The sequence below is a fragment of the Salvia miltiorrhiza genome, chromosome 2 (assembly GCF_028751815.1).
Source record: "Salvia miltiorrhiza cultivar Shanhuang (shh) chromosome 2, IMPLAD_Smil_shh, whole genome shotgun sequence".
In the NCBI taxonomy this organism is placed as follows: domain Eukaryota; kingdom Viridiplantae; phylum Streptophyta; class Magnoliopsida; order Lamiales; family Lamiaceae; genus Salvia; species Salvia miltiorrhiza.
In genome coordinates, this window is record NC_080388.1 from 11879626 (window position 1) to 11896831 (window position 17206).

Consider the following 17206-nt stretch of genomic DNA (forward strand, 5'->3'; position numbering starts at 1 on the left):
TGCGTGAAGTATGGACGATGCATGTTAAGGGTTTTCTTTTAGTGTTTAAGTGTTCTAGGATGTCACTTGAAGCATGCTAGTTTAAGTTGGAAGTTTTGAGAAATGATAGGAATGATGAGGATGAGAACCGAATGTTTAGATGAGCATGAGTAGGTTTTGAGCTTTGGAGTCTGGCATCTGAATTTCCAGCTCTGCCGAGCTTGTCAGCTCTGGCTGCTGAGTTCAGCTCTGCCGAGTCAGCTCTGCGAGTGGTCAGCACTGCAGAGTCAGCTCTGCCGAGTGGTCAGCTCTGCAGAGTCAGCTCTGCCGAGGGGTCAGCTCTGTCGAGTTTTCTTCTGCTGTGTCGAGCTGTGGTCAGCTCTGGCTGCCAAGTCAGCGCTGGCAGAGCAGTAGAGTTAAAGATGTTAAGTTTTAATTCCTTATTTGAGTTTGGGTTAATAAATGAGTTTCCTTTGTAATGACCTTTCTTCTCATCGATTCTTCATAGCGATGAAGGTCCTTTTGGGAAGTAAAGACGTGGGGAGAGAGTGATATTCCCCGTTTATACGATACGCAACGAGGTGGGCTTTTCTATGCTAAAATCAAGATGTTTATGCGTTTTATGTATTCATGTATGATTGAACAGATATGAAATGCATTGATGTTTTATTTTCCTTTCAAAACTTGAATTGAAAACATATTTTGAAGTTATTGCATTGCCAAATATTTGATGTTTTGGTATGTTATCTATCTGCTTGAGATGAAGAATTCGGTCCTATGCTAGTGTAGATACTAGTAAGGATTTGTGTACACTGAGGTGGTCGTGAGTCATCTTTCAGGTTAGCCGATCACAGTGCTGCAGAGGGAGGCCTCCCTCTCAGTACTTGAAGTTATAACAGATATGATACTTACTTGATGAGAAAAGTCTGCGCAGACAACTTTGAGAAATGAAAATGAGTTTAGCAAACATAAGGCCTTTTAGATAAATCCCTTATGTTTTGCATGAGAATGGCAATGACAATGTTTATAGCTTTATATGCATGAGATGTTTGGCATGTGTTCACTGGGTGCTTTTGTACTCAGCCCTGCATATATTTTCTAAATGTGCAAGTTGAGCCGATGTGGTGATGGTGCTGCAATGAGCGGAGTCACCAGGGTTGTTAATAAATGTAGTTAACCTGTTTAGAATATGTCTTCATACATATGTCTAGCTACATTCCGCTGCAAGATGTTGTTGATGTTATAGTATGTTATGTCATACTTTGAGTCTTAAGAGAATGGTTTCATATGATGTACAACTTGATTAATGATATTAATTAAGTTTTATGCTGTCTTTCATAGACTGTTTAAAAGAGTATTAATGAGTAATTACGACGAGTTTTCTTAAGTTGAGCAAGTTTTACGGTTCCAAAAGACGCCCCTTTCTTCCCCTTATTCTTTAACCCCATCCCTAGTCGTAGATCACTCGACTTAACTATCCTTACTTAAGGCGGGCTGCGACATTGATAGGGATTAATTCATATTTGCGTCGATGATCAGATAATTGAATTAGTGTGGATTTATTCGAGTCTAGTTACATTTTATCGATTATTTTCTAGAGTATTTTATTTGATTTAATTTGCTTTTTAGTTGATAATTATTTTCTCAAATTTAATAGGTCTTTAGGGAATTAGATGATTTTACCTGATCTTTGTGGTTTGACCTTGGTTATCATTATACTCACTTAATTCTTGATAGTATTGCAGGAATTATTTGGTGGAATACGACGTCCACCACTGGCCTCATTCCTTCCAAGGGCCAGCTAACCACATTTCCAGCATCCAGATGTGAAAACAACACTTGGATATGCGGGGTTTCATTACCGCTTTGCACCTCGGGGGACGGACGACGCCCGTCACACTCGTCCGGGCAAGGAAAGAGGTAGTGCACGGCCGTAGGGCATTTCCGACGAGTTTGGCGAATAAGAAATGGTGGAATTTACATATTAAATGTGGTGGGTCCCACCACTTACGAAAAACATAAAATAAGGAATGGCGTCAAACGGTTGTTTAGGGAAGGGGTTTAATTGCACCGAAATTGGGACATCGGGGGCTCGATTGACCTAATATCGAGTATAGGGGGCTAACGCCATAGGGGTGTCTATGTTAGGAGTGTAATTGCTACTTAACCATTTAATAAATCAATACATCATTTCTTTAAATCGGTTGAGAGCTAGATCATGTTTTGAGTTCAAATAAACCATATGTCTACGAGTCTAATTCTAATGGTTTAGAAGATGCAGTGCACACTTCTAAATTCTTGAGTGGACTCCTAACCATTACTTGTTATTGAAAGTTGGTATACATGTTATGATGTTGAGAAATATTGATAATGCAAATGGGTTGTGCAATGGCACAAGATTGGTCATTACAAAATTGGGTACTCATGTTTTGGAAGGGGATTGTGATCGGTTGTAATGCTGCTAGCAAAGTTTTGGTTCCTAGGATGTTACTTATTAGTTATTCCATTGGATTCAAGGTTTCCTTTGACCCAATGGTTAAAATAGGACCGTAACTTTCAGGATTTTTAGAAAAAATGACTATATGTTACGGAATTTGAAAATGAAGACTATAACTTTTTTTTTTAACATTTACACTCCTGTTTTGGGCCTAAAATCAATTATTCAGGATTTTGGTGCCACCTAGAGCCCGTTGCTGACGTGACCGAGCCATGTCAATTTTTGGCAATTTTTGAAATAAGAGTGTAAATGTAAAAAATGAAAGTTATAGTCCTCATTTTCAAATTCCGTAACGTATAGTCATCTTTCTAAAAACACTGAAAATTGCGTTCCTGTTTTAACAATTAACAATTATATTTGTTTTATCTTAATTAATTTAATATCCTAAAGGAAAGCTACATATATGAGTTCATTATAATATTGAAAGACATGTAATTAATCTTCTTCCTATCAATTTAATTTCTCGCTTGATCATTATTATGTATGCATGGATGCTTCATTTATTTACGATTACAACACGAGCTAATTAAAAGAATAATTATTTTAAATCAAATCTTCATCACGAGTTGAGAACTTCTTCGGCTCCAGTAAATTAATTTAATTAATTAGCATGCATGACAAACCTTTCAAAAAACAACATGCATGACATAATAATGATTGATGATATAATTTGAGAAATGATCCAGTAGCATGACAAAAAAAAATGGCCAAAAGTGCCATTCAAAAAATGCTTCATAGAACCATGCCATTCCAAAAGTGCCAAAATATTTCAGGTTTTCTTCACAAAAAATGTCTTTAAATATCTTTAGATATTCCTGCTTAATTACTCAATTCTTCCTTGCTTGCAAATCTGCCATACTATAAAATCTCTTCTCACTATTCAAAATAAGAGGTCTTTGTCTCTTGAATTTCTCACCCATCAATTGTTGAAACATTGTAGGACCTGGAATTTGAGTCAGTTGGGTAATTGAGTCAGTTGGAATGAAGTTCATCTCATCATTCATGTCCTCAATTTCTTGGGTTTGTGGACCATTGTTGCTTGCTGCTTTTTTTCCTCTTTTCTGATTCACCTAGATATAGTAAAAGATTAATTTAAAGAAATAAAATATAAAACAAAAAAATGCTAATAGCAGAGATGTCCATACCTTTTTTCTTTCCACGGCCTTTGGCATTATTCCCTCCGATTCCACACTTGCTACAGGTCACTCTGTATTGTCTCCTCCTAAGTTTGGTTTTTTTCTTATGTTTCTTCTCAGCTGCCTCATCAGGTGTCTTCCTTCTGGCCATTGATTGCTTACCTTTTCATTTCTCCATTCTTGGAGGTAGAGGTGGAATGTACATGCTATCATTCCACAATTGGGGACCACTCACACCAATTATACTAGCAACATATATCTTCTTAAATGTCTCCATACTATAGCACTCATGAACAAAATCATCTCTCTTCTGCCTCTGATTGTTTATTGCAGATATTGCATGCTTGCAGGGAATTCCACTTAAATCCAATTCTCTGCAACTACAAGTCTTTTTTCCTAAATCTACTAAATACTGAGAACTATCATGACATCTAATCTCATAATGATTATTGTTTGACTGCAGTGGCATACAACCTGATACCTTTCCAATATTATTCTCAAGTAGTTGTTTGATCCTAGGGAAAATTCTCCATCTCCATTTGGGAGTTGAAATGTCTCTGCTTGTCTGAAACCTGACCATCATACCATGTTTCCTATCCATTCTAGCATAATCAATATTGGCATTTCTCTTGCATCAAGTATTGCATAATTGAATGTGTAGTTCAATAGCATATCACACTTACTATTGCCACTGAAGTAAGATTTACTCCATTGTTTTGGTGGCTTGGCATCTAGGTTCAGATAAGCTTTTCACCTTAGACATTCTTTGCTTTCATTCCTCTAAAGTAGTAGCTTCGGAAGCTCTCCATAAAGCAGTCTTGAATGTATCTCCTCTGAACCCAGCTAACTTAAAGTTCTCATGCAGATGTCTAACACAGAACCTATGCATACAGCATTTGGAAACACAAAAGACATTGCTTGGATTAAGCCTTTTTGCTTGTCGGACATAAATGTGTACTCACTATCATCTTCAATCCCTAAATCTTGTTTCAAAACCACTAAAAACCATTCCCAAGTATCTTTGCACTCACTACTCACCACACCCTAAGCAATAGGATATATGCCATTGTTTGCATCCATTCCAACAGCAGTTAACATTATGCCATGGTAAGGACCTTTTAGATGGCACCCATCAACTCCAATAATAGGCCTGCAAAACTTGAAGCCCTTTTTAGCAGCATCAAAACAAATATATAGTCATTCAAATTTGCTATCACCATGCTCGTCATGTCCAGCTCCTACAATTACTGTGGACCCAGGATTTGTCCTCCTTATCTCTTTAGAGTACTCCCACAACTTAGCATATTGCATATCACTATTTCCTTCAAGATTTTGCAGAGCGACTTTCTTAGCTTTATGGGCTTGATTAACATTTATCTGATAAACATGCATTTTTACCTCTTGGTGTGTCATTTTTGATGCTTAGTTGTGAGGATTTTGTGTGTTTGATGGTCTATTTGAGCTTATATTCGTTTATGGTCAAGAACTTGTTACTTGCTTGTGTTTGAACGAATTTTCAGAAATACTGAAGCCGAATTTGGAAGAATTTGATGAAATACAAGTTGTAGTTCGTCTCGATAGGAGTTCGTGAGCGCAAACGGATCATAAATCGGAGTTTGGACGAGGGAGAACGAGCCAAAACAAAATCGCTGCGCAAAGCTGTCAGGAGTTCTGTTTCGTCATGCGGGCCAGCCATGCGGCCGCGCGACGTGGCCGCGCGAGTCGCCGTATTTCCGCCCAAAATTCGTTTTTTTTTAGCGATTTTGGGTATTTTTGAGAGCTATAAGACCTAGGGCATATAAATACTCCCCAAGAACTTATTCTCTGAACCTTTTATCACTTTTATCATATTTTACTTTTCCTGAGAGAGACGGAGAACGGAGCGAGAGCAAGAACTGAAGATTCTCAATTCTACTACGATTTTTCTTGTGGATGTTTATTTGTTTTATTGAGAATTGTATTCCAGTTCATATGTCTATGTGTGGCTAGAATCCCTTTTTTTTTCCCAGGGTTTAGGGAGTAGACATGATTTGAATTTCTGACTGTTTGATTCAATCAATTGAGATTGTTATTCCTTTTTATGTTCTTGTTATTATTGTTTGCTTTATTGATTGACCACCAATTTAGCATAATCATAGGTTTTAATTTGAGATCGGGAGATGATGATTATTACCTGAACTAAGAACATAGAACACATTTATTTAAATTCTAAAGGGAATTGATATTTGTGAGGGAGTTAATCCTATGAGCTTTTAGGAGTTGCATGTTAGAAGTGCGATCCGGGGACGGTAGCCTTGCATGTAATCAACGGTTTGTATGCCACGAGAGTGGGTATGAACTAGCTTAGAGATTGCCTTAGGAATCATCTTATTAATTGAATTGAACATGTTAGTTAGGAGAATCTGTTGAAACCTTTGCCTTGGGAAATCTTCTCTTATCTGTTTCTCTGTTTCACAGCTTGCTTTATTTTCTTTCCTGTTGTTTATTTATTTTGTTCTTTACAAATAAAACTCTAAATTTCGTTTGTCCAGATAGAGTAGAATAATTTAGGATAGGAATTGGTTAATTCAGTCTCTGTGGAATACGACCTTGCTTGCTACTGTACACAATTGCACCCGTACACTTGCGGCGTGTTAAAATAAAATAGCGAACAAGTTTTTGGCGCCGTTGCCGGGGACTGATTTTTATCAGTACTATCTGTTGATTGTTTGAGACTAATCTGGATTTTATTTCTGTTTATTTATTTTTTCCGTTCTTTATTTTTCCTGTGGTCTTGATTTTTGGTTCTGAAGTTTGCTAGGTAGTTCTATGGCTACCGCAGAAGAAGTCCGTGCTCTCAAGGAGCAACTGCAGCGTTTGATTGAGGCGCAGGAAAACCGCGATGCTCAGAAGCAGCCTCCGATCATTGAGGCGTTCACTCCGCAGTATCAGTATTACGAGCCTCCAAGAGTCAACGCAAATAATTTTGAGCTCAAGACTGGTTTGATCACGATGGTGCAGCAAAACCAGTATGGAGGTAAAGTCGTGGAGGACCCAAATGCGCATCTGGCGCAATTCTTGGAGTTGTGTAGCACCGTCAAGATGAACGGAGTCCCAGATGACATCATACGATTCCGCCTTTTCCCATTCTCACTCCGGGATAAGGCAAAATCATGGTATCAAACTTTGCAGCTGGGAGCTAATCCGGTATGGGGGGATGTGGCGAATCTTTACCTGCGGAAGTTCCATCCTCCCGGGCTCACATTGAAGTTAAAGATGGAGATCCTCCAATTCCAACAGTTCGATGGAGAGACACTAGCAGAGACATGGGAGAGATACCAGGAGAAGTTGAGAAAGTGCCCGTCCGATGGCTTTGATGAGGGGACTCTGGTGGTCATGTTTTATAACGCTTGTGGGGAGCGCACCAGGATGTTCATGGATACAGCTGCAGGGGGCTCATTGCTCAAGAAGGGGAGTTCTGAAGCTATGGAGATCATAGAGAGTATGGCCACCACGAGCTATCAATGGCCATCCGAGAGAGTTCACTTGAAGAAAGTTGCTGCTACCTCCAGTTCGTAGAAGAGATTAACTCGAAGATCAATGCGATGACTATTGGCAATCCTGAGCCGGCTGTGGAGATCCCAACAGGCGTAGAAGACGCCAACTACATCAATGGCAGAAACTATGGGAACTTTCAGCATGGGCAACAGGGTGGATACAATAGTGGACAACAGTTTCATCATGGAAGGCGTCCACATCCCAATTTGGCTTATGGAAATCCGAATAACGCGCTTCAGGCTCCACCAGGCTTCTCTGTCACCAATGGAGTCATCAATGAGGAGAAGAAGCCTAATTTGGAAGAGTTGCTGATGAAATTTATCTCCAAGTCCGACGAGAGGATGGAAAAGCTAGAGTCCAATGCCGTTGCTGTGGGGACTCAAATGAAGATGTTCGAGACCCAATTGGGTCAAATAGCCACCGCCGTCAACAAACTCCAACAGTCGGGCAATCTCATAAACAATGCCAAGGTGAATGCAAAGGAGCAGTGCATGGCCATCGGATTGAAGAGTGAAGCTACCTCTGAAGGTAGCCATGGATCTCGTGAGATGGAGAGAGGAGAGTTATCGTGGAGAGTTCATGAGGAAGGCCGACGACTCCCACCTCATCTGCGTCCTCCGGGGTGGATGTCGTTTCCCCAGCGTCATTATAAGATGGTTGATTTGCCGAGCGGGACCACGTAGGAAGGGGCCATGACGGCAAAAGATGAGAGTGCACAGCTGATTGAAGAAAGAGCTGGGGAGGTCACTGTTGAGGTTTCTGGCAGAAAGAATGATGAAAAGCAAAAAGCTACTTCGCCAGCAACTGTGACTACATCTCTCCCTCAGCGCCAGAAGAAAGAGAGGGGGCAAGAGCAGTTCTCCAAATTCTTAGAGATCTTCAGGAAAGTACATATTAATATTCCATTGGTGGAAGCACTGCAGGAGATGCCGCAGTATGTTAGATTCCTGAAGGACATTATCTCGAGGAAGAAGAGGCTGGGAAAGTTTAAGACGGTGAATCTCAATGAAGAATGCAGCGCAATCTTGCAGAGGAAGCTGCCAGCGAAGGTCAAAGATCCGGGCAGCTTCACACTTTCCTGCATTATTGGAGGCCAGCATTTCGGAAGGTCACTCTGCGACCTGGGGGCGAGCATAAATCTTATGCCGTTATCTATTTTCATGCAGCTGGCAATTGGAGAGTTGAAGCCGACATTTATGAGGCTGCAGATGGCGGATAGGTCGGTCACTTATCCTCGTGGAATTATGGAGAATGTGCTCGTGAAGGTGGGGGATTTTATTTTCCCTGCAGATTTTGTGGTTCTAGATATTGAGGACGAGAACAAAATTTCGCTGATTTTGGGGCGCCCGTTCCTTGCAACGGGAAGAGGTTTGATTGATGTGGAGAAAGGAGAGCTCACATTGAGAGTTCATGAGGAAAGCCAAACGTTTCATGTCTATGAACCATGCCACATCCAAGAAGATGAAGTGCCCAAGAAAGCTAAAGATCCGGGCAAGGTAAGTGTTGATATATTTAATACATTTGATACGGATCCTTTTTCTTGGCAGGACCCAGGTGATCGAAAGTTTAAAGGAAGAGCTCTGGATGAAAAGCATGGAGTAGGAAACAGTTGGTCGCAGCACTGCTTGTACCAGCCACCTTGAAGAGGTTGTTGTTCTGTCGAGCTAACGACGTTAAAAATAGCGCTTATTGGGAGGCAACCCAATTTTCGGTTAGTTCGTTTCTTTTCGTTTGTTAATTTTTTTTTTGTGCCCCACAAATCCTTTTCAAACTTATTCTCCTTGGCGGTGAATAAGTTTGGAGGGATGTGTCTTTGTGGGTGCATTGTTTCTTTTTAGTTGTTTTTGTTTGTTTTGTTGTTGAGTTCGTTAGTCTTGCTTTGGTGGTTTCTCTGTGATGATACCTTGGTGGAGATATGAGTTGTGTAGGGATTTGGATGGATAACTGGCGTATGATGATTTATGCTTTAAAATTGTGAAATTGCATGCATTTGTGTTGATATTGTTGTGATTGAGCATGATTGATGAATGATAAGCATGGTCTCTTTTGATGTTGCAATCAATGAAATAAGCTGTGAGATTTGAGCTTTGACTGTCACCATTTTACAGTCTTATTTCTTATTCTTGAGTGTTTGTTCGAGCATGCATGTTTCTCACTAGAACTTGTCTTGGTTTTTCCCTCGAGGTCACATAGTGTGCTTAATAACTTTGAGATGATAGAAGGCCATCTTTGCTAGCCTATTTATCCCATATTTGTCCTATGTCTTTATATGATCCTAGTTCACCCCTTTGAGCCTTATTTTTCTATTTTATTTGGTTTAACCGTGGGTGGGAGCTTGGAGATTGTTGTTATGGGGTAGTTGGTTTATGAAGATGCGTGATTATGGTTTATGAACTTTGATCTTGATTGGAAAAAAAACCTAGTATCCTGTCTTGTTTGAAAAAAAAAAAAAAAAAAAAAAGAAAGAAAAGAAAAGAAAAGAAAATAAAAGAAAAGAAAAGAAAAGAAAAAAAAAAAGAGATACATAGGATGCTTTAGAAAGTCATAATGTCATGAGGAATAATTGATGAGTTGTGATGGATTTTGTATTGAAAATTTTGGTTTTATGGGAGGTGGAGGATTGTGCTGAGTAAGAATGTTATAAGGTTGATGATTGTGCTACATTGAGAGTATTTATTAGTCACTTAGTCAAATATATCCTACCCTACCAAAGAGCCTACATTACAACCCTCAATAAAGACCCTTTTGATCTTGGTTATAGGAGCACACATTTAGTGGTGGAGAGGTGAGACGATTGACAAGCTTATGGATGAGTACTTGTTTAGCTTGAACTGAGCGTATACACGTCCTTTTTGATTGATACACTTGAGAGTTGATAGTTCTTATTTTCTTTATCCTTTTGGTGAGGATTGGAATTCAATGAGACCATAATTTGAATTTGTCATGATTGTGATATCTTGATAATAGGAAATGCATGTTGATAATTTTGTTGACAAATCTGAAGCCACAATGTTATCTACTTTTCTCTACGCTCTTGTTGATTCATTCTTGGCCCATCTTTATTTTGTCCGAGGACGGACAATAGTTCAAGTTTGGGGGGTTGATAAACATGCATTTTTACCTCTTGGTGTGTCATTTTTTATGCTTAGTTGTGAGGATTTTGTGTGTTTGATGGTCTATTTGAGCTTATATTCGTTTATGGTCAAAAACTTGTTACTTGCTTGTGTTTGAACGAATTTTCAGAAATACCGAAGCCGAATTTGGAAGAATTGGCTGAAATACAAGTTGTAGTTCGTCTCGATAGGAGTTCGTGAGCACAAACGGATCATAAATCGGAGTTCGGACGAGGGAGCACGAGCCAAAACAAAATCGTTGCGCAAAGCTGTCAGGAGTTCTGTTTCGTCATGCGGGCCAGCCATGCGGCCGCGCGACGTGGCCGCGCGAGTCGCCGTATTTCCGCCCAAAATTCGTTTTTTTTAGCGATTTTGGGTATTTTTGAGAGCTATAAGACCTAGGGCATATAAATACTCCCCAAGAACTTATTCTCTGAACCTTTTATCACTTTTATCATATTTTACTTTTCCTGAGAGAGACGGAGAACGGAGCGAGAGCAAGAACTGAAGATTCTCAATTCTACTACGGTTTTTCTTGTGGATGTTTATTTGTTTTATTGAGAATTGTATTCCAGTTCATATGTCTATGTGTGGCTAGAATCCCTTTTTTTTCCCAGGGTTTAGGGAGTAGACATGATTTGAATTTCTGACTGTTTGATTCAATCAATTGAGATTGTTATTCCTTTTTATGTTCTTGTTATTATTGTTTGCTTTATTGATTGACCACCAATTTAGCATAATCATAGGTTTTAATTTGAGATCGGGAGATGATGATTATTACCTGAACTAAGAACATAGAACACATTTATTTTAATTCTAAAGGGAATTGATATTTGTGAGGGCGTTAATCCTATGAGCTTTTAGGAGTTGCATGTTAGAAGTGCGATCCGGGGACGGTAGCCTTGCATGTAATCAACGATTTGTATGCCACGAGAGTGGATATGAACTAGCTTAGAGATTGCCTTAGGAATCATCTTATTAATTGAATTGAACATGTTAGTTAGGAGAATCTGTTGAAACCTTTGCCTTGGGAAATCTTCTCTTATCTGTTTCTCTGTTTCACAGCTTGCTTTATTTTCTTTCCTGTTGTTTATTTATTTTGTTCTTTACAAATAAAACTCTAAATTTCGTTTGTCCAGATAGAGTAGAATAATTTAGGATAGGAATTGGTTAATTCAGTCTCTGTGGAATACGACCTTGCTTGCTACTGTACACAATTGCACCCGTACACTTGCGGCGTGTTAAAATAAAATAGCGAACATTATCTCACAGCCCAAGTCAACCATCATATCCCTCCTAAAAATACTAACTTTTCTATTGCGATCAGTCACAATCTGACTCATGTAGTTCTTACCCAACCATATGAGCTCGCACTTCTTCCGGAGGGAAGAATTCGTTGAGGCATCTAGTATCACTCTGGATGTTCTTGATAATCCTTTTGATATCGAAGGGTTCATCCGCAAAGATGACTTGGTTGCGGGCAAACCAAAGGTGATTGACTGTGATAGCTAATGCCACCGGCTTAGCTTTTTGCATTATTGCGGATCTTTATTTTTTTGTCATGAGGTGTTTGATAACACTAGGGATCATTTATAATAAAGCTATTAAGACCTTTTTGTCTAGATAGGAGAGTTGTAAGTCAAACTATCTATTACTTGAAATATCCTCATGTCCTTATTTTCCCTATCTAATATCACTCTCATCTTGCCTTCTTACTCAAAATATGAGTGCAACATGTGACTCTCTCTACTTTCCTTGTCTATGTAGGATTGTTCTAGGTTTGCCCGCATATTTTTTCTTTCTCCAACAAAACTGTCTTTATATCTTACACGTGTATTTACGTAAGAACACATACATAGGAGATCTACAAACCTCAAATTGTTTCTATTATTGTGGTAATACTTATACCTGTATATGGTCTTTATCATGCATTTGGATTTGGTTAGATCTATTTGTACTATTATAGTGGCTTATCTTAAACATGAATAAATAGTGATTTTCACATAATTCATACAATTGAATTAAATCATGTAGGATTATTTGAAAACACATGTTGATTTCAAAAATATATTTTAGAATTAATTATTTTAGAATTGAATAATTATTCTGTATGTATAAGCTTTTCATATAAAACCCTTATGCTTTACAATTAAGATGACATGACAATTTATAGTTTTTTAAGTAATATATTATGTTTTGACATGTGCCCATTGAGTATTTTTGTACTCAGCCTTGTATGTGTTTTTCCCACGTACAAGTTGTGTTGTGATGGTACCATGCTGAGTAGAGCCTCTTGTTAACTTAGCTAAGACTTAGAACATGAGTTTATGTATTCATAAATGAACCTAATACTCCATTCGTCACAATTCAATAGGATACCTCTCTCTTCTTTCACTTTAAAAATAATATTTTCATTTCTCTCTTCTACTTTTTCACATATTTACCCTAAAAAAAGCTACTCCCTCTGTCCACGAAAAAGTGCCCTACTTACCCCTTTTTTTTGTCCACGAAAAAGTGCCATGTTTACCTTTTTGTACATTCATACCCTTTATTTTTCAACTTATTTACAACTTATGCCATTAATAAACCCATCATTTTATTTAACCCATTTAATTAATCCATACAATTAGTTCACTAATTAAAACTACTAAACCAAGCCATTACACGCCTAATCAACCCCATTTCCCCCAAATTAAATTACTCTCTTTCTTTAACTCTCAAAGTTTCGCCCCTTTCTCAATTGCTTTCACTTTGTGATCTATCGATAGTTTCGGAAACGAAGATCTCTCATCTGAATCGAAGATCTCTCATCTTGGCTGTCGAATCTGAATCGGAGATCTTTTATCTTTCTCCGTCGATGCCTATGATTGAAGATTATATGAATCTGAGGTGAAAACGGAATCGATGGTTCCAGAAACGGATTCTTGGCTGCCGAATCTGAATCGGAGGACTCTCATCTTTCTCCGTTGATGCCAATGACTGAAGATTCTATGAATCTGAGGTGGAAACGGAATCGATGGTTCCGAAAATGGATTATTGGCTGTCGGATCTGAATCGGAGAACTCTCATCTTTCTCCGTTGATGCCGATGACTGAAGATTCTATGAATCTGAGATGGAAATCGATGGTTCCAGAATTGGATTCGTCGCCGGCAGAACTGCACCTCCTCCGCCTGCCGCCGTAAACCTCCTCCCCCGCCATTCCCTGTAGAGACACGCTGCCTCCGCCGTTGTTCTCGTAAACCTCCTTCGCCGCTTCGACAAACAGTTCCACCCGCGGCGCTAGGCGATTCGCCGGCGCCGCCCCTTCCCTCTACCTCAATCGATCTGGCGACGCCTCTGCCCCTTGTCTCTAAGTTGGAAACGAATCTGATGGTTCCAGAAAAGGCATTTATGTGGCTCAAAAAATGTGTGGTTCCAAGATTAAATTGTGGCTCAAAAAAATGCGTGGTTCAACAAACCACCCATATTTTTTTTGCACATAAATATGTTGAGCAGATTGATTGTGGCTCAAAAAATGTGTGGTTCCAAAATTAAATCCACTTCACTCGACAATTATACAATAGTCTAATTGATTTCTCGACAATTATACAATAAAATAAAAATTAAATAGTCTTTAACATTAAAATAGACATTTAAAAAAACACGATTCTCTCGTTAATTTCAATCTTAAAATCGGACTCAATAAAGAGTAGGATTGTTTAAATTCTCAAAGATAAGAAAATATTAACAAACTAATCAATGTCATTAGCACTACCCTTATTTTTACCCCACTCAAAACAACTTTATCAGCTTTCTTAGTACCCGTGCCAGCACCCAAATGGGGCACTCTTTCGTGGACGGAGGGAGTACTATTTTATTAAATTGAGATTTATTAAAAAAGTGAAAAAGAAAAAAGATCCCTTGAAAGCACAAAGACGCAGACTAAGGGCACAAAACTTTAAAAGCGAAGGAAAACAACTCAAAAAGAAAACTCAGGATAATTATCCATATCATCCGACCAACGCCTATGGACGACATTATTCATTGCAATCATACTAGGCCTATTGGTGACGTCAACCACAAACTCCCTCGGCTTGTGACCCCTTTCTTCCGCATTCCTGAGACGACTTTTAATACAACCTTCCGGAATTGCATGTACAGGTTCTCGTCCCTTTACCGAGCCCTTTGGACGACCACGTCTGCGCTTCTGCTCCGAGAGTAACTGCATCCCCTGATTAACCTGCTCCTCTAACCTAATTATACGACTCGCCATGTCATCCGGAGTAGGATTGGATTGCTTATCAAAATCAACGTCCTTAATCGGAGAATTAACCCGCTGGCTCGCTGAAACTTCTGCCCCAACTACCGATTGCTGCTCTACCACATCTCCACTATTCGTTCCAGGATCCAACTCCAAAGTTCCCTCTACACTCGAGCCCTCCTTATCACTAGCCTTGTCCGTGTGAGGCGACCCATCAATTTCTCCCCCATTTAAAGCCTCTGCTTCATAAATGGAGTCCGCAATGATAGTCTCCTCCACTTCCTCTTCCTCATCCTCCTCAAGCGCTTGATATCGGTTAGCATCCCCCGCCAGAGGGAGATCATTTTCCTTAACCGACACTGTAGCCGCTTCTAGAAGATCAGGACCTGAAAGAGGTTTAACAATATCAATTTTAGGCTGCCATGCAGGAGTCGGACCCTCTCCCTTATCAAGATTCTTCACCACCACAGCAGGAGGCTCAGTGATCTTTTGATTGCTCGTGGCCCTATCAGCTCTCCGGCATTTATCCGTTGAATGACCTGTAAGTTTACAACGCGAGCAAAAAAGGGGCATAGATTCAAAACCAAACTCAATGTAGAATGATCTATCACCGTCATCAATGTACATCGAGTTGAGAATAGGCAAAGCCATGTCAAGTTCCACCAAAACCCGTGCAAAATGTCCCACATGACCAGTAGCGGAGGCGTTATCAATTCGCAGCGGATGACCAAGCACACGACCTATACCAGCAATAATCACCGGAGTCCACAACTCCACAGGGAGATAATATATCCGAACCCAGACCTGAGCCAGAGACGACACTTCCTTATACGGATCGAAATACCTAGTCCATTCACGGAAACGTACGTGGCCGATTGACAGTTGGAGAAAAGAACTCCCCTTAGCTTTCTTTTTCGCTTCCATCGTCAAAAATTTAACAACGAAGAATCCCTTAGCCATGGGCACCAGTTGACAGTCGGCGCACTGCCATATGGTTCGAAGTTCATGAGAGAGGTCGGCGAACGAGCGTGGCTTGTCCCCTTTACATTGGATAAGCCTACCGATTAGTGCAAATTGAAACTCTTCCAACTTTTTTTGATATTCCGATTTGGGCACTGAGAGGGTGACAACCTCTCCTTCACGCTGTAGTGGAAGGGCTCGAAGGCCATGTGCAGCAACATCCGGTGCCTTGGGTTGAACTTTACCAGCGAACGAAACAGCCGGGGCAGATCCCGACACTATCTGCGCCGCTGAAGCAACTCCTGGCAGCGGCTGAATCGAACCAGGGAAGTCCTGGTTAGGAGTCAATTGCTCACCAATTTGACTCGGTGAGAAGCCCGACGAGCGCTGCCCAGCAGCCACCGCGCCGGAAGAAAATCCTGGCGCTATCTGCGCCGCTGAAGCAACACCAGAAGGCAGCGGCTGAATCGAACCAGAGAAGCCATGGTTATGAGTCGATTGCTCATCAATTGGACTCGGTGAGAAGCCCGACGAGCGCTGCCCAGCAGCCACTGAGCCGGAAGAGAGGGGCGGGTGCCGAGACAGAACATTGGCAGGGGATTTCGATCGAAACCCGTCAAAATTAGAAGAAACCGGGGGAAGGTTGAGGCCCCCCTTATCTCGATTGACAGCCGGCGAACTCGAGTCCATCACCGGCAACGATTGAAAACTTAGGATTTAGGGCGGCTAGGGTTAGTGGCTTGGGGAGAGAGCATACCTGCGGCTCGTCTGATTCTTCAAAACTTGAGGGAGTACTATTTTATTATAAACTATTCATTTCTTAATATCTATGCTTAGGCCTTGTGGCCTATTAAATTGGGACGGATGGAGTATGTCTTTCTGCTGCCAAACTTTGATTATTTTTATGTATATATTTTATGAATCACTACATGTAATGTTTCTTCGTAATTGGTGCTAACTTGGCATCGCCAACAGTCTATACTAGATTTATTCGCATGTCGGCACGCCGAAATAGAAGAGAGGGAGAAAGCAGGAAAGAGAGAGAGAGAGAGAGAGAGAGAGAGAGAGAGAGAGAGAGAGAGAGAGAGAGAGAGAGAGAGAGAGCAGAGAAAAGAGCGAGAAAGAAGAAACATGAGCTAATTTCGTAAAAATTAAATTAAGGGTAATTTGGTCACTTTAGCTAAAAGTTGATTAAAAATTATTCAAATTAAGTTGAAAAACAACTGTTGATTTTGAGTTCACTGATTGGACAATTCGCATAATTAACCCTAATTAATACATGTTTTATTTTATTATTTAGTATCTAAAATGCATGGTCTTTATTTGCTAAAAGCCGCAGCTAGAACGTGAAGACGAAAAAATGAATTGACTTTTTTTTTCAACAGGGGAAAAAAATTGAATTGACTTGGCTGGGGATATAATTAGCTCTCTATCTATTTTCGATTTTCCAAATAGTACCAAATAAAATTTGTGCAAGTTATTTACTAGTCGAAATTGATGGTCAAATCTAAACGCCCTCAAATAAAAATACAAACAAAACCATATTAGAAATAAATTAAAGTATGAGATGTTGAAGCAGTCGCATCATTCATCAACCGCTTCAAACTGTCAATCGTTGAAAATTTCCGTTCAAACAATTTCAATCATGCGGTCAACATGACAATCGATATCTCATCTCATCTCAAAGTATATATCTATATATATATAGACATCAAACTATAACAATTCACATCACAAATACAA